General features: G+C 38.4%; 2 pseudogenes; both read right to left on the reverse strand.

Annotated features, from left to right (window-relative positions):
- Nucleotides 1-9,287: 9,287 nt before the first annotated feature.
- Nucleotides 9,288-10,290, reverse strand: LOC115804829 (alpha-(1,3)-fucosyltransferase 9-like; annotated as a pseudogene).
- Nucleotides 10,291-19,933: 9,643 nt separating this feature from the next.
- On the reverse strand, nucleotides 19,934-20,942 carry LOC115804840 (alpha-(1,3)-fucosyltransferase 9-like; annotated as a pseudogene).
- Nucleotides 20,943-22,346: the final 1,404 nt, after the last annotated feature.

The raw sequence follows: 22,346 nt of genomic DNA on the forward strand, positions 1-22,346 counted from the left end.
CAAATCGAGAGAATATTAAGTGAATCTAAGCTAACTTAATTAGACAGTTTTTAATTGAAAAGCACTTCCTCTCTAAGCATGCTTTTTTAGGTGCAGCACGCTATCATCTAGCTACAAGACATTTGAAGAGAGGAGGTTGAAAAGATGACGTCCCTGTAACATTTTGTTGTTGTGGCCCTGCAATATGATGAATGAAACCTAGCTCAAACACAGCTAACTATGTTTGAGGGCTTTTCATGACAAGCCTAGCATATAAGAACTACTAGGAATTATCACAAGGACTGCCTATCTCACTTATCCACATATTTTTTTCATCTTGTTTTTAGCTAACTAACGTTACCTAACTATATAGGCTATATACAGGGTATACAGGGGTTGGACAAAATAATGGAAACATGGTATTTCAAGACCTATAAATTTGCTGACATTTACACGGTAATACAATTCCCAGTGATATGTAAATCTCATAAATATGCACTGTAGACATCCTGTGCTTTATGTATTACCCACGATTTTTCTTTCTGTAGAGGTCTGCGTATTAGTATAAGTCAAAATGTGTGACCTTTCAGACTTCCAAAGAGGGCAGATTGTTGGAGCATGAATGGCTGGGACTTCAGTAACAAAAACTGCTGAGTTATTTAACATATTTCAAGGGGAACTGTTTCTAAAGTCATGATGGCATATCAAAAACTAGAGAAAACTAATTCTGGGAAGCGAAACTCTGGATGGAAGCCAAAACTCTGTGAACGTGACTGCAGAGCACTAAAATGCATTGTGTCAAAAAATCACAGAACCACAGCTACTAAGGTGACTGTAGAGCTAAACCAACATCTTGCTAACCCAGAATCAACTAAAGCAGTTCATCAAGCATTCAATGTGGCTGGATACCATGGAAGGGCGGCCATTGCCAAACCGTTTTTTTCCCCCATCAATGTTCGAAGATGCATAAAATGGTGCAAAGACCATTAGAGGTGGACAATGGACCAGTGGAAGAATGTTATCTTCCCTGACGAATCATCCTTCACGCTGATGGCGTGTTCCTCGTTCCTTGTTACATGGTGTGTCTTTATTAGTTTGGGCTTTGAAACACATTTTCTTTGTTTTATAGTGAGTGATGACTTGACTTGATTTGGACAATGAAACTGAGAATATTAAACATGTAATTATGACACTGTGACCTGTTTAGGCACCCCATCACTGTAAAAATGTATCACCATAGCTTAATATGTACACCACACCACTTATTTAACACCACAATATTCATGGTAGACAGTTTTGGGTTTCCTGTAAAAACAGCTTTACTTGCCTCTGCTGCTTGCTATGCAGCGCTTAAAATGAGGTGAAAAATTCATCAGCATTGTTTGAGTTTGTTATACATAACAGAGAAAAAGCTAAAAATTTAGTTGGCTGCACTGAATACACAATGCATTTATTGATGTAGATCATTATTGCTTGATTATTTATCACTGATATGTAGAATTAAATCAATTTTTATTAGTAATATTCACAAATTCAGAAGTTTCTGTTTTTCATATTAACTCAATATTTTTGTTTAGGTGTTAACTCCTTTTTGTTTTCTATTTTAATCTACTCATATTAAATGGATAACTATAGAGGGTCTCATTTCATTAATAGCAACTCAATACCAAGCATAGTTATATTTAATTAATAATATTGCTTGTAATCCGTTGCCTTATTTTTATTGAGTAGATAAGGTGTATCTTCTCTTACAGTGTACATATTCCACTACCTTGGTCTGTCACTGCCTGTGTTTTCATGCAAGAAGTGACTCCAACTATTAATGCCACAGAGACATTCTGTCTGTTGTACAATATTGATACCTCTTAGTAAAGGAGAGGGAAATGGGCTGATGGTTCTTCATGAAAAACATTCATTTTTTAAAAAATTATTTTAATTTATTAAGCTGTTGAGAGTATTGACGTTTTACCTGGGTCCGTTTTTTAAGAACGCGCATATGAGGGACAAGTAGTACATGGTCATAGCCGACTGACGTGACATCCATTCATTCTATATGGATCTGGTTTTATTATTAACCTATATTACTAGCTTTATGTAGTTAAATATTTTCTACATTTTTTATTATCCTGGCTATGATTGAAGATCAAAGTCTAACAAAACAAGACTTTTACAACAAACACATGCTATCCACTTGACCTGGTATTTTAAATTTTGTATAATTTACAATGTAGGTATGATGGAGAGAAACATTTGTTTGAATGAAGCATTTGTGAAAACTCTGAGGGAGTAAATTTGGTTGAATTAAATTTAGCCTGTTTCTGCTGAAAAGATGTCATGGTGCCCATGTTGTGTTTGTCAAATATAAACATGATGACTTCCTTCAGTTGCAGATTGGAAAGGGTTCTCAGTTTCTTTTTCATTCATATTTAGGGGTCAAAGGAAAAATGTTTCCTACTATATATGGCACTTGCACCCCTTCTAGCCTCACCAATGTCAATCAAGCAAAGATTGTTCATTCCCATTCAGGACCTATGGTTTTTCAGTGGTTAGAACACTCACTAAAGAAAATAGGTGCAGTATTTCCTGAATCTGTGTTAGTTCCATAGGTCTGTTCATGTTTACTCATACTTAAGATACATGTAACACACACACAGTTATAAAATTTCCACAAAGTGTATGACATCTGAAGGAGAATGTCTCCTAAATAATTCTTTCAGTCATAATTTTTTCTGTTTCCCCTAAGAGAACTATGTGGTTCACCATTAACCTCTGTGCCAAGTCATTAACTAGCTACGTGTTTTATGAAATTATTATCATCAACTAAAGAAAAATTAAGATCATATACATGAGGGAAACAATTTCTTTCTTTCAATCTGCTCAATCTGCCTTTCAAGGTGCTTGTTTAACCCAACTTTTGTTTGAAGTCAACACTCCCTTTCTAACATGAATGAAACTGCAGAACCTGTTTACTAGATAAATGCTCTGAGATCAGAACACTCATCTGTGTTCTTTATCTTTAGTTATCTGATCTACAGCAAAAGTCAAGGATTCCAAAATTTTCAGAGAGATGCTAACCCCTTATTCTATATTAATTACATCAAAATATTTGGTAACTCCAAATTGTTCTGCATTATTCAACCTTACTTGTTCACAGCCTGGGTAGTATTTTTTGATTACTCGAAAAGTTTTTAGCCTTTACATTCCTGTCATTAATATAGTATCTATCATCTCCTCTTTAGGCACACTGAAAATGAAATCCACGTGAAAAAGGAAGACGGTAGGTGATGCATCTCTTTAATGACCACTTCACTGATCACACAAGCTTCAAAAATCAGAAATATAAACCTACAAACAAAAATCCCTTAGGCCATTTCTCAGTGATATTACTGAAAAGTAAGGGTTCATTTTTAAGAATGTTTCAACATGGTCTGAGTCTCTTATTGATCAACTCACTCTTCTGTTTGATAGGACCTGAGCAATATTTTACCCTAAATGTTAATAGGGGGGAGGAACTTGTAGACAAACAGAGCAACATATCTTACGGAATTGTATTTCATTCTACAGAAAGTTTAACCATTAACTGGTACAAATTTAGCCATCCGTATGGGATAAAGACTCACCCAGTTAATAGTTAAAACTGCCAGTGAAGTCTTCAATTTCACAGCCAAAATGAGGTCTCCAGGTGCACGGTCAAAATGAGTGGGCAGGTTAGCCAAGTTCCAAAGCTCAGTCGAATGGACTTGTTATTTGTAATATACTTATAGCCGAATATTATCCAATTTTGTGTCCAGTCTAGACGCCACTGTTCCAGTACACTTCTCTGCTGTTCCTCAGAGTACACCCATTGGTGAAAGGAAGGTAAAGAGCCTATGGCCTTAATCTCTCACCATGATGAGGGTGGAGTTACGGGGTCAGCACTTTGCAGGTAGCAATAGCCAGTTATAAAGAACAAACAGGTGTGTATGCCATTGCAGGAGGTGCAGCATGAAAAAACACAATAGTGTATCTTATTGCTGGATAGTTCCCTCCTCAACAGGCTAAGTCAACATAGTCTGTGTTTTGTTATTTATAAACTGAATGTTATTTAATAGAAAAATCTCTTGTTGATGTGTATCTTTGAAGCCAGGCTATGTGGACTTTTACTTCAGTCCTCTTTATTGAAGTCAGGCTCAGATGGATATGCAGGTGAAACAGGAGCAGAGAGAAGAGAAGGAGGGACTCTCTTACACACTGTGCACACGATGTTATCCAAACACCCAGACTGAGTCAAGACGTTACAGACTGACTGAAGAGAGCAACACTTTACAAAGTGTGTAAAGAGTAATGAAAAATGTGTCAAAGTATTTCATGGCGCAAAGGTTCCATGCTGAAGTTTCCTAAAATGTACTATTATTTTTCTCTTGGTTCCTTTTCTTGCTTCTCTGCTGTTTATTTATGATAATAATTACAATAGTAATACAAGTTTATTGAGAGCCCGGATCTACCCTTCCTCATCTATTTCTGTCACTGTCACTCAGCCTCTCCGTCCCTATCCCCTTTGATCCCAGTTCTCTCTTTATGGCCCAGGCCTCCCTGCGTTCAGGACCAATGCACACTGAAGCAGCAACCACTCGTTGTAACACCTAACAGACGCCAGACTCAACGTTCTAGTGCAGCAACCCCCAGACCATTTGGTCAAATGCTGATGTTTAATTGTGAGGGAGACTAGATCACCTTGGGAGGTTAGTTTCCCTGTGAGAATGTAATTCAGACCATGCCACAGGCCCCATCTGTATTGCTCCACTCAGGCACAAACTATGTAGAACAAAAGAGAAATGAAACTAACCACATGATATTATCAATTAAATACGTATATTGAGTCATAACTGTTCCTATAGTTATAAATGCGCGGTAAAACTTAAAAATAACCAGGAGCCGAGTCAGAAATAGCTAATTTTATGACCATCGATGTACCTGTGCTGTTATTAATGATAAAGAAACCATATCTGGTTGGGTTCAGAAGCATAAAATGTGGCAGATACCAGTACGCGGATGTAATTTTACTATTCTTTAATGGGAAAAAGTTATGTAGAATTATTTAAAACGAGCTCAAATTAATACTTTCCTTCTCTCAGGCAAAGACCCTCCCAATAGGATAGCAGCACCCCCCCATCTGCAAATCAGATAAAATGCCAGACTCCCTGCAGTTCAGCTATGCTACAGTTCAGCTTTCGGTTCCGATACATTTCAGTTCGGCTTTAGCATCAGTTGAGCTCCGGTTGTATCCGCATCAATGTAAGTCCGTTCTGTCCTGTTCGTCTCCACGAAGAATTGGCCCAGGCTCACCACTACGGAAGATCGCCGAAAAGACTTTCCCGGAATCAACACAAAGTCTTGCTCACGGTCTCCTACTGCCAACCTCGGTAACTCCAGTCTCTCACACCTGAACGTGGCTGGGCCAACTCTCTCTCAATTCTCTCAGAATTTATTTTTACCATTACAATTGTACAGTTGTTTGGAGTATCTCACTGTGACATATCTGGAGGTCCTACTGAGATATTTCTTCTGACGCTTTAATTCTCCTAGAATAGTTAGCATTGTAATCGTTACAACTGTCTTGAGTATCTTGCTGCAACATATTTTGAGGTCAATCCTTTAGTGGGACAGCCCCACAACAACATAGTTGGGAGGTTTTACCAAAATCTTGTGTTGCAGTTGCTGTATTACCATGAGATAATTTCTAGCATTGTGTCAGTACTAAGTTGCGGTAACTAAGTCAGTTATCAGGGAAATAGTGACACACACTAGGAATTCAGGGTAGGCACACACACTCACACATAGATTTGACCATGTCTGCCCCAGCATCAGCTAAGCTCTCCTCCTCCCCTAAATCTCCAAGAGCAACCAGCCCTACCACTCAGGCCTTTGAAGAGTGCCTGGAGGGAACATTGATGGTGGATCTGATGAACATCCTGCAACATGACCCAGCCCTCTGCTTGAAAGAAGAAAGGTGGGGCAACCTCACCATGGAACAGCTCTATTCTGTCCACACAGACCTACTCCACGAGACCCGGAGTTTATCACATGTGAATAAACACACTTGTGCCCTGGCTGGACTCACACTCACCCTTGCCCTCACCCTCATGCACTGGCTGCTAAAGTCTTACAGCATGGTTGAGTCCTGTACCGTGGAACTTGGGAAGTGCCAGACACAACTGCTTCAGCTCCAAGCAGATGTTCAAAGGGCAAAGCAGACACAGGAGAGAATTCTGCAGCAGCAAACAGAGGACTTAGATGAGAAACGGAGACTGCGGAATGAAAATGAGGAAAAGCAGGACCTCACTGCAGAACTGACTCTCTTGGTGCAGGACTTAAAAAAGCAGCTGCAGTCTGCAGATCAAGCACTGGCTCAATCCAGAGAGGAGCTCAACTCACTCCATCTCCAATTCAGCCACCGGGAGGCAGAACTGGAAAGTGTTAAAAGGCAAAAAGCCCTTGCCGAGGACACTAAGTATGAACTTCAGCACAGGCTGAAATACAGGGAGGCCAACTATGCCTCTCTTCAGTCCCGACTGAGAGTCCAGGAGGAAGAGCTAATGGCACTGAGAAAGAGAATGGAAGGAGAGCACACCTTCCTGGAACCTGAGCTCAGCCCTGCATCTTCCACAGAGCAACTGGACCAGGCACCTAACATGGGAGAACCCCCACGCCAAGTCACCCATAAAGGAGAAGTGCCGAGTGACACCAGCAGAGGGCGCCAAGAATGGGGCTTCACACTAACACCCAACAGGATTCCCAAGAGCCCCGCCACCTCTCTGCAGGGCCAACGGCCCTTCCTGGGTACTGCAGTGCTGAACTCCAACTGCCAGGGTGCCTTTCCACAGAAACAGGCCTCCAGATGGGGAGACCACACCTCCCCAGATGTCATAGCCAGCACAGCTGCTAACATTGAAGCATTTGACCCCCTTAAGGAGGACTATTCTGTGGACTCGTATCTCTGGTTGGTTACTTATCATGCTTCTTTCCTTTGGCTGAGGAGGGATGAAGATAAGATCAATCTGTTGATACAATCCCTGACCTTAAGTCCTAAAATCTGGGCTGTCAACTACCAATTACCAGCTCACATTTGATGAACTGTGTCGAGCTCTCAGAAACAAACACCAACCTCCTACCAACTTTCTGACCACAGCAAGAATGCTGGCAGAGAGAAAACAAGGACGCTATGAGAACCCAAGGGATTATCAAGATGCCCTTGTCAACATTTATCAGCAGGGCTGCTACCCCCAGGATTATGAGCAGACCCTGCAGACTGCTTTCATAGAGCACCTGCATGACGATATTAAATATATTGTCATGAGGATAGCTGAAGGATCAGCTATGCCGCTGCCTCGAGTAGTGGACACTGCAGAGCAGCCCCAAATCAACCAGAGGTTAAGCGTGCCTCTTCGTGGGTAATGCCTCATACTCACGTAGTTGTTCATTCATACATACTTTAGATAACGAGGATATTGCTATTGTCTACCGTTAGTTGCTTGTCTCCTTGTGAGTAGTTCAGATGCTGTTGTATGTGTGTGTATAGCAGATGTGCCTTAATTCCACCTGATTTCCAACTTATTCAACATCTGTGCCATTTGAATTTGGTCCTTGTAATAAACGTGTATGTTCGTATTCCTACTCTTTGAGTATGTGATAAATTATTTCCAAGTCACTGAAGGTGGTGATCCAGGAACTTAGCTACAGGTATTGAATTCAAAGAGTATTATTGTACTTGCTACTTTAATGCTCTTATTTATATTATGTACAGCTGTTATATTATGTAAAATAGCGGAAAAAAACAATATGCCTGAAATTAACAGGAATACGTGCATTCGACTTGACGTGACCCAAGGATTCAGGGGAAAAAAGATCACATCTCTAGGACAAACAGCCCAAAAGTTATAAGCAAAAATGTACCTTGAAATTCAGCCTTTTCGTGGTGCTACAGGGATGCATGGATTGACCCCAAATTTTGTGCCTTGATACCTTGGACTGTCCTCTATCAATGCATCAAAATTCACAACCTTTTTTCATACGGTTCTATGGGCTATGATAGACTCCCATTGCACAAACTATAATAATATTGAAGAATTCTAACAATTACAACAGGTGCCTGCACCTTTGGTGCTTGGCCCCTAATAATAAGCTATATAATAACACTTGGCAGATGTGTAAACAGCCTTCATTGTAAGATGTGTTTACAGGTTCAAAAATGAAGGGGTATTTTCAGGAAATGTGTATACAAAAGTAAAAGTTGACTATTTCAGAAAATTTGAAAAAAAAACAAAAAAAAACAAAAAGAGTAGTTAAAAGACATACTATCTCTTGTATACATTTGTCAAACCTTTAACCACTAGCACAATTTTAAAACCATTTTCACATATCAAGCAGAAAATACACACTACCCAAGCAGCAAATATCTCTTAGACAAAAGAAAAATCATAAAGATTTGATGTCACTAGAAAAATTCTAGTCACTCTCCCCCTACCCCTCTCTAACTCTGACTCTTCCTCTTCCTCTGTATCTTGTTACATTTTATGCTTAGAAAAATATCTCACAAAAGTACCTTAGAATAATGAATTTTATGTTATTTTAATATGACAACATGCTGACATGTTAACTTACAACATATTATGTGCACTAGCCTGACTGATCAATATGGAAATATGTTAGACTGAACAAAGCAAGAGAAAAAGAGAAAAAGAAAAAAAAAGCTAAAAATGAAACCAAGTTATTCAGACTTTATTCTCAAAACTATTCTTTATTCTCAGAATTTATTCTCAAAACAAGTCAGTGTTACATTTTTATATTATTTGTTTATTTAACACGGTGAAACTATCAAAATGTTATGTTTTAATGGGTGTAAGTCATTCAGAATGTGTTGTTTGGACACTTAAATTTAGTATCTGTTTAAAAGGCTTAGAGAGGGTCGCAATGGCAATTTCAGTACACTAACTTCATTCAAGTATAACTGAAAGGTCCCTCTTTCTGAAATAACTTATTCTTTGGTTATCTTGTGAAAACATTCAACAGTTTTGCAATACCGAAATTCTTGATTATTCTTGTGACAGTAAAATTCTTGATAATTAGCTTACGTTTCCTGAGAATAATTTAAGAGACTAACAAAACAACTAACATAAGAAATAAACCCTCTGGAATCTACCATCATGAAAAATACCACTTGTAAATATCATGAGCTACTTTGTATTCTGAACGTCTACCCACATGTTCACATGCAGAACAAATGGCTAGGATGAACTCTTGCTGCTGCAGTACAAGGTGAGGTTTAGCAGTCAAAAAGCTATGCCATCGAAAGTATTTTCTATAAGCTTCTTCATCTTTGTCCAGCTGAAGGAGATATTTAGCAAGTGCTTCCGCATTTGGAAAGTCACCCACATGAATGAATGAATCACTTGGGACAAAGTCTTCATAGTTTTTTCTAGGAGGCCCCAGCACCACAGGAACAGTTCCTGCGACCAGGGGTCCGTTTAGCTTCTCAGTGATGTAGTCTCTATGAATGGAATTCTCAAAGGAGAGATAAAATTTACAACTACCAATGGTGGAATAGTAGTCTTCATACCTCAGAAATTTCCCAGAAACCTTGCCAAAAAGATCTACTTTAATGTGCTTACTGAGCTCTTGATAATATTTATACCGTACTCCTGTACCAGTGGATGGATTATTGTTGCTTACGATCCAGCAAACAAGTTTGTCTTTTTTAGGTATGACAAATTCCTCACCAGGGCTCTTTTTGACTCTCAGATGATTACGCACAGAAATGTCTGCATCTTGTCTGTAGCTCAGGGTCCAGTTAAAGAGGTTCTCAAGCCCAGGTATTTTGTGTGTGTTTGTTGGTGACTCTACATGAAACCAAATCCATTTTTGAAAGGGTGGTCGTGGTGATGGAGGTAGGTTGGAGAGATCCCATTTAATGGCCTTGTGAAAAATGAGCACTGCATCTGCTTTAGGGTACAGTGATCTGTCATCTGTCAACTGACAGCCTTCAATGTTGAGTAGAGATTTGCAGTCTGAGAACTGGAACCTGTAGTTTTCTGGCCAGAACCATAACAACAGGATGGGTTTCTCAGGTGGAAGAGGAGGCATTGGAGATGTAGAGGTGCTGTTGTTCTCCGACAGACATTTCTTTGTCTCTTGCTGAATAGGCTGAACTGGATTGGGCAGGCAGTGCTTAGGAGCATTTAACTGAAGATAGGAGAGCAGAAGGCACAAACCTCCTCCTACCATAAGCAGGGCGATCATCCAGTTTTTCCATGAATTATGGTAGACCGATGTCATTTTATCCCCCTACAGAATGTGAAAAAATTAATTCATGAATGAAACCTGTTTTTTGTAGTATTCCCAATATTTGTAATTTACATATTGGGTAGTAATACAGTAATACATGCAGTTATGTTCAAAACTAGCAGAAATAATGTAATAGACATGTTGTGTATACCCCATATAGGCTTCTCATAGTTCAACAAAACGCTGGGAATATACTATTTAACATGCTAGACTGCATATGAAAACAAAGAAATATAGATGAAGCATTGCTCATCATGTGCATAGATTATACAATTACAGATAGCCCCCATATCTTGCAAAAATCACCTTGCAAATTCATAGCTCACATGGTGCAAAGGCACCAAAACCAGATAGGAGAGTTTGACAGGTAGTCAGAGAGAGATTTTATGTGGAGCACACAAGCACAGTGAACTATGAACATATTTATAGGTCAGTATGCACAACATTGTTTTGATATTGGGTTTCATCATAATGAAATAGTAAAAGCCATTACTTAATTACACGGGACTGGCTCATGAGTTAAAATAAAGTAACAACTGCTGATTCAGTATCACCATTTGAATTATTTTTCCTTTGCACTGATGTTAATATATCAGCCATACAACAACTATTACATTTACAACTTATACTGTGCCAAACTACCATCACACAGCACTAGGTATCCAGAGAGAGCAACGTCTCCATATTGAATCAATGAGTGGGGTTAATTATATGAACTCGCTTGTTCTGCATTGGTTTAACCCCAGAGAATCGTACTATTTCATGGGTCAGACTTCACCAAATTTGAATTTTAAACCTTTTGTCATGATGGAGGTTAGGGAAGATCTGCTTTAGGGTACACTGATCTGTCATCTGTCAACTGACAGCCTTCAAGGTTAAGTATTTTGCAGTCTGAAAACTGGAACCTGTAGTTTTCTGGCCACACTCATAACAACAGGATGGGTTTCTAAGGTGGAAGAGTAGGAGTAGGAGTTTTGCAGATGTAGGAGTGGTGTTGCTCTCTGGGATACATTTCTTTGTCTCTTGCTGAATAGGCTGAACCGGACTTGGCAGCCAGTAGTTAGGAGGCTTATGTTGAATATAAGATAACATCTGTATCAAAACTGCTGTCCCCAAAAGCAGTGTGACACACAAGCGAGCCCAACTCAAGGATTTTGGAACGCATGTTGTAATACCTTTGTGCATTCTGCTTCCCCATGGAAATCTCTACTGATGACAAAATGATCTTTTTTGGATAAGCTGAAATGTAACACAGTCTTTTTGATTAAGTTTTCAATTTGTTTTTATTTGTAGAGCACTTTTTTAGTGCAAATGGAACTAATTCATTTGTAGTTGATTTGTTAATGATTTCTTATATACTGTATTATTGTATTGTATTATAGTATTTTCAGTTCTGTAAAATTTGTGTTTTGTCAATCACTCAAACTATAATGTTAAGACAGATTATAGTTGTTTTAAGGCAAAACAAAAAAATGGGTAGACTTCAGTGGAGCCAACAGAACATTGTTTTATGTCCCTCTAATTATCTTCGAAATTATCTAATTATCTAATTATCTCTTTGTGGAGAAGGACGGACATTGCTCTCATTCTTTCTGAAGAGCTCTAAAACCGCCAGCTGTCACTCAGCATAGTCACACAATGTCATCATAATTCCTGAAATGGAAAGATGAAAATGGCGTTGCTCTAATACCATCAAACTGTCACATAGCACCAGAAGGAATTTTGGAAGATGAAAATGGAGTCACCAAACACCCAGCCAGTTTAGTAGTGATTGAACCAAACACCATATGAAGTGTTTAGCTAGATAAGGGGTGTAAGATTTACTGCCATTAAATTTCAGTTTCAATTCAATTTCAATTCAATTTTAATTGTTAAAACAGAAGCATTCTAACATGTTCTGAATTTGTAAAAATAAATAAACATGGCACTTTATGCTTCTGATATGCTTTGGAATGACAAAGCCATTGACAAATAGAACTATGTTAACTTAATAATTGCCTCCTTTTAATGAAATCATCAGTGTGGTTCTTCTTGTACATTGTTTCAATACACCAATATTTGCCAGTGTTTTCTGTTCTTTACATTTTGATTTTCAGTAAGTATATCAGTGCACAGATTAAGGGTCATCATAAACTCACATGTCCAAAGGTTTTAATTTCCCCATTTAAGCTCTTTTAAAAACTGATGGGGCAGCACGGTGGCGCAGTGGGTAGCTGTCGCCTCACAGCAAGAAGGTTTCGGGTTCGGCTCCCGGCCGGGTGGCCAGTGTCCTTTCTGTGTGGAGTTTGCGTGTTCTCCCCGTGTCTGTGTGGGTTTCCCCCCACAGTCCAAAGACATGCAGGTTAGGTGAATTGGAGACACTAAATTGCCCTTAGGTATGAATGTGCGTGTGAGTGTGTTTGTCTGTGTGTCTGCCCTGTGATGGACTGGCGACCTGTCCAGAGTGTTTCCCTGCCTTTCACCCTATGAACGCTGGGATGGGCGCCAGCACCCCCCGCGACCATAATCAGGATAAGCGGCTTAGATAGTGAATGAGCGAGTAAAAACTGATATGGAATTGCTCTCATATGTAAATCAGTTTAATTAAGACACTTGGCTATGATTGAAGATCTCACACTCTCAATCACTCATTATCTAAGCTGCTTATCCTAAGTAGGGTCGCGGGGGTGCTGGAGCCCATCTCAGCGTTTATTGGATGAAAGGCAGGGAAACACCCCAGACAGGTTGCCAGTCCATCGCAGGATTGAAAATCTAAGTGTTACAAATCAAGACTGGTAGCAGACATTTTACAACAAACACATGCTATCCACCTGACCTGGTATTTAAATTTATTTATAATGCAGGTATGAGAAGAGAAGAGAAACCTTTGTTTGAAAGTATTTGTGGAAACTCTGAAGAAGTAAATTTGGTTGTATTAAATTTTGACTGTTTCTGTTGAAAAGATGTGATGGTGCCCATGTTGTGTTTGTCAAATACAAACATGATGACCTCTTTGAGTTGAAGATTAGAAAGGGTGCTCAGATTCTTTTTCATTCATATTTAGGGGGCAAAGGAATTGTTCTTTCTCATTTAGGACCTATGGTTTTTCAGTGGTCAGAATACTCACTACAGAAAATTAGTGCAGTGTTTATTGAATCTGTATTAGTTCCAGAGGTCTGTTCATGTTTATTCATACTTAAGATACATGTAACACACACAGTTATAAAATTTACACAATGTGAATGATATCTGAAAGAGAATGTCTCCTAAATAAAATTCAGTCATAATTTTTCCTCTGTTTTCCATAAGACAAAACAGAAGAAAATCATTAATTAGCTGAGTGTTTTATGAAATTATTATCATCAGTTAAAGAAGAATTAAGATCCCATACATGAGGGGTACAATTTCTTTAGTGGGGACCCACAATTAGTTATTAGCACGCTGTCAAATATGGCCATAATATAATTTATAATAAAATTTATGATAATTTATAATGAAATTCTACAATGGCTTGCACCGGCCTGCGTGCCTGACTTAATTACACTGTATAATCCCCCTCGTACCCTGCACTCTCAAGGTTCTGGACTATTAGTCATTCCAAGAGTTAAAAAGAAGTCCGCTGGCTGCCGAACCTTTTCAGCCTTCCCTTCCTCTTAAATAGTCTACCTACAGAAATTAGGAAGCTAAACTCTCCTCATAGCTTTAAAACCAAACTAAAGACTTATCTATTTTCTATAACTTATGGATAATATAATTTTGATTTGATTATGTTATGGACGTGTAAAGCCCTTTGAGACTATAATTGGTGATATTAGGTTCTAAATAAACTTGTATTATTATTATTATTGTTGTTATTATTATTATTATTATTATTGTGTTTATTATTATTATTGACAGAACCATGCTTACTCCACAAATTTGCTAAATTCTTTTCAGCATTCTCTTAAATACAAGAATGTATGCTATTCTATGAAATGATTGATAAAGATTTAAAAAAAATGCCAGTCTTTAACTTTATTTATAGGTTCAAGCTTGGAAAGCAAATGGTTCTTGCTGAGTCCAAATTTTGTTTGAAGTCAACTCCCTTTCCCACAAGAATGAAATTGAAGAACAAGATAAATGAACTGAGATCAGGAGACGCATCTGTGTTCTTAATCTTTAGTTACCTGATCTAAATCCCAAAAATCCCTTAGGCCATCTCTCAGTGATATTATTGAAAACTAAGGGTTCATTTTTAAGAATGTTTAAGCATGGTTTGAATCTCGTATTCATGAACTCACTCTTCTGTTTAAGAGGATCTGATCAATATTTTACCCTAACTGTTAATATGGGGGGAAGAACTTGTACACAAACAGTACAACATGTTTTACAGAACTGTACTTCATTCTACAGAAAGTTTAACCATTAACTGGTTCAAGTTTAGCCATCCGAATGGGATAAAGACTCACCCAGTTAATAGTTAAAACTGCCAGCGAATTCTTCAATTTCACAGCCAAAATGAGGTCTCCAGGTGCACAGTCAAAATGAGTGGGCAGGTTAGCCAAGTTCCAAAGCTCAGTCAAATGGACTTGTTATTTGTAATATACTTATAGCCGAATATTATCCAATTTTGTGTCCAGTCTAGACACCACTGTTCCAGTACACTTCTCTGCTGTTCCTCTGTCTTTCCGGGACCACTCTGAGTGCACCCATTGGTGAAAGAACATGAGGAAGGTTAAGAGCCTATGGCCTTAATCGCTCACCATGATGAGGGTGGAGTTACGGGGACAGCACTTTGCATGTAGCAATAGCCAGTTATAAAGAACAAACAGGTGTGTATGCTTGCACAGGAGGTACAGCATGGAAAAAGGAAACAGTGTATCATATTGCTGGATAGTTCCCTCCTCAACAGGCTAAGTCAACATAGTCTGTGTTTTGTTATTTATAAACTGAATGTTATTTAATAGAAAAATCTCTTGTTGATGTGTATCTTTGAAGCCAGGCTGTGTGGACTTTTACTTCAGTCTTCTTTAATGAAGTCAGGCTCAGATGGTAATGCAGGCGAAACAGGAGCAGAGAGAAGAGAGGAGGAGACTCCCCTGCACACTGTGGACACAATGTTATCCAAACACCCAGACTGAGTCAAGACGTTACAGACTGACTGAAGAAAACAATCTCTCAGGCAAAGATATACCCGACCCACAGAGGGACTTTGACCTCACATGTCTCAGATAACGTATACCATTTACTCATATCTGAAAGAAAACAAATGCTTTCTGTTTTTTCTGCTGAACTCTCTGATTTATGACATCAATAAACGACCATAAATGTCCAGGTGAGAAGAACCATTCAATTAGATGACAGGGTAAAGGTTTTGTAAGAAAGATGGTTTTGTAAATGTGTACAAAGACAGTTATGCATACTTTGTAGGCTACGTATAAGTCTCTTCTGACCATAGCACCATCGAGAATTCTACTATGCTCCACACATTCAACAGTTTTGTAATTGTGAAATTCTTGATTGTTCTTGTCAGAGTAAAACTCTTGATAATTAGCTCTAGTTTCCTGAGAGTATTATAAGACATTGACAAACAGCTAACATATGAACCTCTGGAATCTGCTATCATGAAAAATACCATTTGTAAATATCACGAGCTACTGTGTATTCTTTATGTCTACCCACTGTTATGTGCCCCGTCTTCCTTTTGTTTTCCTTTTCCCTCCTCTTTTTCTGGACTGGTGGCGAGATGGAGGCAGAGCGAACTGGAGGCTGCTGCTTGACTAACTGATTGCAGCTGACTGATTGACACTGACTGTGGACCTGATAAAGGCCTGTGGTTTGCTGCCATGGAGTCTCTTTTGTTTTTGTCTTTTGTTTAAACCTATGTCACCCTGGGAGTTCTTCATAATTTTGCTACCTTAGTTTTGATAAACATGAGGGTTGTACTTTTGTCATTTTACTTTCTCTTTTGTATTTTTCTTTGTTTTGTTCTTGGCACCCCTGCAGGACGGTGAGTAGGGTTGGGTATTGTTTCAATTGTATCAATTCTGACTCTGATTCCAATTCTGCTTATAAAACCAAGTTCTTATTGAATCTCGGTTCCAAGAACAATAACTAGCCTACCTTTATTCTTGGCACATTTAGGTTATAATCAGTAAACTGTCAACTGTGACAGGAAGGTTTCTTTTTCCATTTATAGCTAAAGTGAAAGGGGTTTCTGTACTAGAGGGGGGGTCTCTGGGGATGAACCGGAGGTGTTCTCTGAACTTGTATCTAAGAATAATATATATTAGAATAATTTGTAGGCATCATTCGTTTACCTTCAATATAAAAGGCGAATTCCAGCTCATCTAAGTTTTGTACAGGTTTCAGAAATTTTGGCACATCAACTTTTGGCACATCGACACCACATTTTCATCAGCATTAGGACTTAAGACACTCAACTGACCTGTGTGGCATGGCACTACGCCTAATCTATGTAGAATCTACAGTTCTTGGAAATTTGACACCGGTTCCAGCTTGAAACCGGTTCTTGATACCCAACCCTGACAGTGAGCGTTTATTTTGTCAGCTGGCTTAGATAGACAGAGTAGGGAAGAACAAGGTCCGGAAGACTTTTCTTTCTTACGTGTTGTGAAATGAATTCGGGAGTTAGGGAAGCTCTTTATCAAACAAGCTCGTGGCAAAGTATGCAGTTCTCCTGTCCTGATTATGTTGTCTTTAGTCAGGGCGTGGTTTAGATTGATCTGTTAAATAATGTCGTGCATTAATAAGTCTGTTTTGCACTGGCTATGCGACTTTGCACCCTGAAAGTATTTGCGGTAAGCCTCAAAGTCATCCACATGAATGAAAGAATCACTTCATAGTCTTCATAGTCTTGGTCTGGGAGGACCCAGGACAAGAACAGTTCCTGCAGCCAGGGGTCCATTTAGCTTCTTAGTGATGTAGTCTCTGTGAATGGAGTTCTCAAAGGAGAGATAAAATATACTATTTAACATGCTAGACTGCATATGAAAACATAGAGATATAGATGAAGCATTGCTCATCATTCACATAGATAATACACTTACAGATAGCCCAGATACAGAAAAATCACCTTGCAAACTCATAGCTCACATGGTGCAATGGCGCCAAAACCAGACAGGAGAGTTTGACAGACAGTCAGAGAGAAAAAAACGTTTTGCGTTTGAAAATGGGGAGTCTGGTAAAAGGTGTAATATTCTAAGGGGAATACATGACTTTTTTCTGTAGGAAGGATCATTTCACAACTAGAAATGAATTTTTTTTTATGCATCTTTTTTTTGTTGTTTTATATTCAAATAGATTGAGTGCACATTTTCTGGGCATCTGGTTTGAACTTGCTGTCACTTTTGACATGCTAGCTTAATTTTTTGAACATTACAGCCAGATATGTTTTGCTCTTCTTTTGTTTAGCATTTGTGTTGCTACAGTGGCCTCATCTGTATGAACAGATTCTATGATAATAAATAATGCAGCATTGCTTTAACAGTGTATGGGGCATTCACAGTGTTGTTTTGATGAATATGGTATAGCACAGCAGGCCTTTTGAAAATCACGAATTCTCAGCTATTTCAATGCAATACTTTTCCATCCATAGTATTTATTCAATATTCTTATGTGTGATTGGTAGGAAGTACACTAAATTAAACACAACAAGAGAGAGTTCTTGTACAGTAAACTTTATCTGAGCAATTGACTTATACTTTATTCACAAAAGAAAAATCTTTCATATCTGTTCTTTTTTGTGTGTGATTTGAACAACCCATTCAATATGCGAAAACATTAGATACAGAGCCCAGATCCATACTAAAAGCACCAGTATACACAAGTTAATATTGATCTTACATGGCAGTTTGCGATTCTTCAAGTAAATGAATATTAGAACTCACAGTCCGTAAGAAATTACAGTCAGTAACACAATGGAGGAACTCTTTAAATCTGTGACATTACTCTGCTCTTAAGGTGCATAACATTGGCCTGTAACAAATCAGTCCATCATACAATACCTGTGTCATAGTAATAGGAAGAAGAAGCAGGAGAAGAAACTGACTGCGTAAGGTAACAGTCTGTTGTAATAAGAATGTAATTTCCATATTTCATGTCCGAGAAGGAAATATTAAAATTTGACCTGCTTGATGTTCATTGTTGAAGTAAATAGTCATAGCATAGTTACAAATGTTTTACCTGTAGTTCCAGTACCTTGAAATAATCTCTTTTAACCAAATTATCCCTCATTAACAAAGATTTCCAGTTAGATTTTAAAACCCCCATGAAACATGCAACTCATATAATCAATCTCTGCACAAGAGACATAGTTTAAAACAAAAAAGAAGTTATTTTACAAATTTTGAGTGCCCATTGAAAAATAAACTATGATATTCAACAGTTAAGAGCAAACATTGTGCAAGACTTTTTAAGAATAATATTCTTGGGTCATTCCATGTCATTTGGACTATAGGCATCCACCACACCACCTCAGAATTGGCTGATATTTTTTTTGTCTTGAAGAACACACTCCGACACGACATATCCCAAAGTTTTAGCTTTCTACTCCCAAAACTTTCCTGTGTAGAATTTATTTAGTACTCGTGAAAACTACCTTTAAAGTAAGCAGTAAATTAAAGTAAGTTTCCGTGACTGAAATGAAGGCTGAGATGAATCTGTCTGTGTAAACATAGTAAACAATGTCTTCCGGGCATTACAGGCTTGAATAAAAGTTTTTACATTCACTGTTTGTGGTTACAGAATTAAACACAGAAATGACCACAAAGGTTACAATAAATCTGCAGCTCATAAAAGTTATTCTAGACGCAGTTGAAATTTTGTACATAATGTCTTTTATATACATAAAATGTTCCCTGAAAATTTCAAGTAAATTGGACAACTGCTACCGGGTGAAATGACCCCCGTCACAAAGTGCATGAAAAGCATTTTTCTAAATTTAGGTAAGACAACATTAGTGCTTGAATCATTGCACATGCTATTTATTCCTAAAGTGCTCATAAATGTGTGCAAAACTGTAAAAAAGAAAAAAAATCAGCTCTGTACACTTTTATTGTCCTGACTTTTTCTACCTCTAAATATGCTTCAGACAAATTTTGTAACAATGTCTGGTCCTGTATATCTATTCAGACATTCAGTCCAGCATAAAACAAATTACAGATTTGGACTCTACAGGACATATTGAATCAGCATTTGAAATTTCAGAACTCTGGTCACATTTATGGCCAAGTTACTGAGCTCCAAAGATCAGAAAAATGCCCATGACTGAACTACCCCTTAAGGGTAGTTTTCACGAGTACTAAATAAATTGTACACAGAAAAGTTTGGGGAGGAGGAAATGTCATGTCGAACTGTATTCTTCAAGATAAAAATCAATAATCAGACAATTCTGAGATGGTGTGGTGGAAAGATTTCCCCAATTTGGTTGAAATGACATTGAATGACCCCTTTGGCAGTTGACGCTAATGAACTGAGAAAGTTATATGACTTGACAAACAGCTGCCATGACAAATAAAAAACTGCTATCAAGAAAAATACCATTTATAGATTTCATGAGCTTCTGTATATTCTTTATGTCGACTTATGTATTCACATGCAGAACAAATGGCTAGGATGAACTCTTGCTGCTGCAGTATAAGGTGAGGTTTAGCAGTCAAAAAGCTATGCCATCGAAAGTATTTGCTATAAGCTGCTTCATCTTTGTCCAGCTGAAGGAGATATTTAGCAAGTGCTTCTGCATTTGGAAAGTCACCCACATGAATGAAGGAATCACTTGGGACAAATTCTTCATAGTTGTTTCTAGGAGGCCCCAGCACCACAGGAACAGTTCCTGCAACCAGGGGTCCGTTTAGCTTCTCAGTGATGTAGTCCCTGTGAATGGAGTTCTCAAAGGAGAGATAAAATTTGCAACTACCAATGGTGGAATAGTAGTCTTCATACCTCAGAAATTTCCCAGAAACCTTGCCAAAAAGATCTACTTTAATGTGCTTAACGAGCTCTTGATAATATTTATACCGGACTCCTGTACCAGTTGAGGGATCATTGTTGCTTACAATCCAGCAAACAAGTTTGTCCTTTTTAGGTATGACAAATTCCTCACCAGGGCTCTTTCTGAGCGTCAGACGATTACGCACAGGGATGTCTGCATCTTGTCTGTAGCTCAGGGTCAAGTTAAAGAGGTTCTCAAGCCCAGGTATTTTCTTTGTGTTTGTTGGTGACTCTAAATGGAGCCAAATCCATCTTTGAGAGGGTGGCCGTGGTGATGGAGGTAAATTGGAGAGATCCCATTTGATGGCCCTGTGATAAACGATAACTGAATCTGCTTTAGGGTACAGTGATCTGTCATCTGTCAACTGACAGCCTTCAAGGTTAAGCAGAGTTTTGCAGTCTGAGAACTGGAACCTGTAGTTTTCTGGCCACACCCATAACAATAGGATGGGTTTCTCAGGAGGAAGAGTAGGTTTTGCAGATGTAGGAGTGATGTTGCTCTCTGGGAGACATTTCTTTGTCTCTTGCTGAATAGGCTGAACTGGACTCGGCAGGCAGTAGTTAGGAGGATTATATTGAATATAAGTTAACATTAGCATCAAAACTCCTGTTCCCAAAAGCAGTACGAGACACAGGTGAGCCCAACTCAAGGATTTTGGGAAGTATGATGTCATTTTATCCCCTAAAAAAATGAGAATTATCAGGTCATAAATCAAACTTTTCACAATATTCAGGTTCGCAAGATTCAGTCTTGCGCTAGCACAATGTACTGGTCTATTCACAATACTAACAAATTTGATGTGCTATAAACGTTTCACAGATAGAGCTCAAATTTTATAATTCCTTTGTGTGCTCTGCTTCCCCATGGAAATCTCTTTTGATGCCCAAAGTGTCTTTTTTGGATAAGGTGATAAGTAACACAGTCTTTTTGATACAGTTTTCAATTCAGTTTTATTTTCAGAATACTTTTACAAGAGGCATTGTCACAAGGCGGCTGTAGAAGACACAGGGCCTGACGAGGCGAAGAAAAAAGCTACATGGGCAGAAACCTGGGGAGGAACCAAGACTGAACAAGAGGTTGCCCATTAGAGAACTCATTAAATGTTAGAATATTTTCATTAGTCTGTTACAGAGAGGAAGGGCACAGAAAAATCCTAGAGAAATTCATCTTAGGACATACGTGGTGTCCAGAGAGTCCAGAGACAATGTGAGAGTTTATAAGGTATATATCAATAGGGGAGCAGTCAGTGGTAGAGCACTTTTCAGCTTTGGGTTTTGTGTAATGTTTTCTTATATATTGTATTATTATATTGTATTATAGTATTTTCAGCTCTGTAAATTTGTGTTTTGTCAATCACTGAAAATATCATTTTAAGGCAGTCTATTGTTGCTTTGTCCAGTGAATGCTGAGCACCCCCCAAGATGCTAATTAAGATAAGCGGCTTGGATGAGTCAGTGATTTATAGTTGTTTTAAAGCAAAACAAAAAATTGAGTAGACTTCAGTGGAACCAAAAGAACATTGTTTTATGTCCCAAAAATTATCTTAGACTCTTTGTGGAGAAGGAAGGGCATTGCTCTCATTCTTTCTGAAGAGCTCTAAAACCACCAGCTGTCACTCAGCATAGTCACACAATGACATTGTATTTCCTGAAATGGAAAGATAAAAATCGCGTTGCCCTAATACTATCCAACTGTCACATAGCACCAGATGGAAATTTGGAAGACGAAAGTAGAGTAATCACACACCCGACCAGTTTTGCAGTGACTGAACCAAACACCATATGAATTGTTTAGCTAGATAAAGGGTGTAAGATTTACTGCCATTAAATTTCAATCTTAATTGTTAAATCAGAATCATTCTAACGCGTTCTGAATTTATAAGGATAAATAAACATGGCACCTCATCCTTCTGATACGCTTTGGAATTACAATTACAATTTACAATTTGGTATTTGGCAGACGCTTTTAGCCAAAGCAACTTACAATAAGTGCATCAGTCAGATCCTATTACCTCATAAGCGGAGATCATGATAAGGCTGTGCGTTAATTTACCCTTCGTATTGCGCCCCTCGAATAC

This window comes from Chanos chanos, chromosome 1, assembly GCF_902362185.1.
Source record: "Chanos chanos chromosome 1, fChaCha1.1, whole genome shotgun sequence".
Classification (NCBI taxonomy): domain Eukaryota; kingdom Metazoa; phylum Chordata; class Actinopteri; order Gonorynchiformes; family Chanidae; genus Chanos; species Chanos chanos.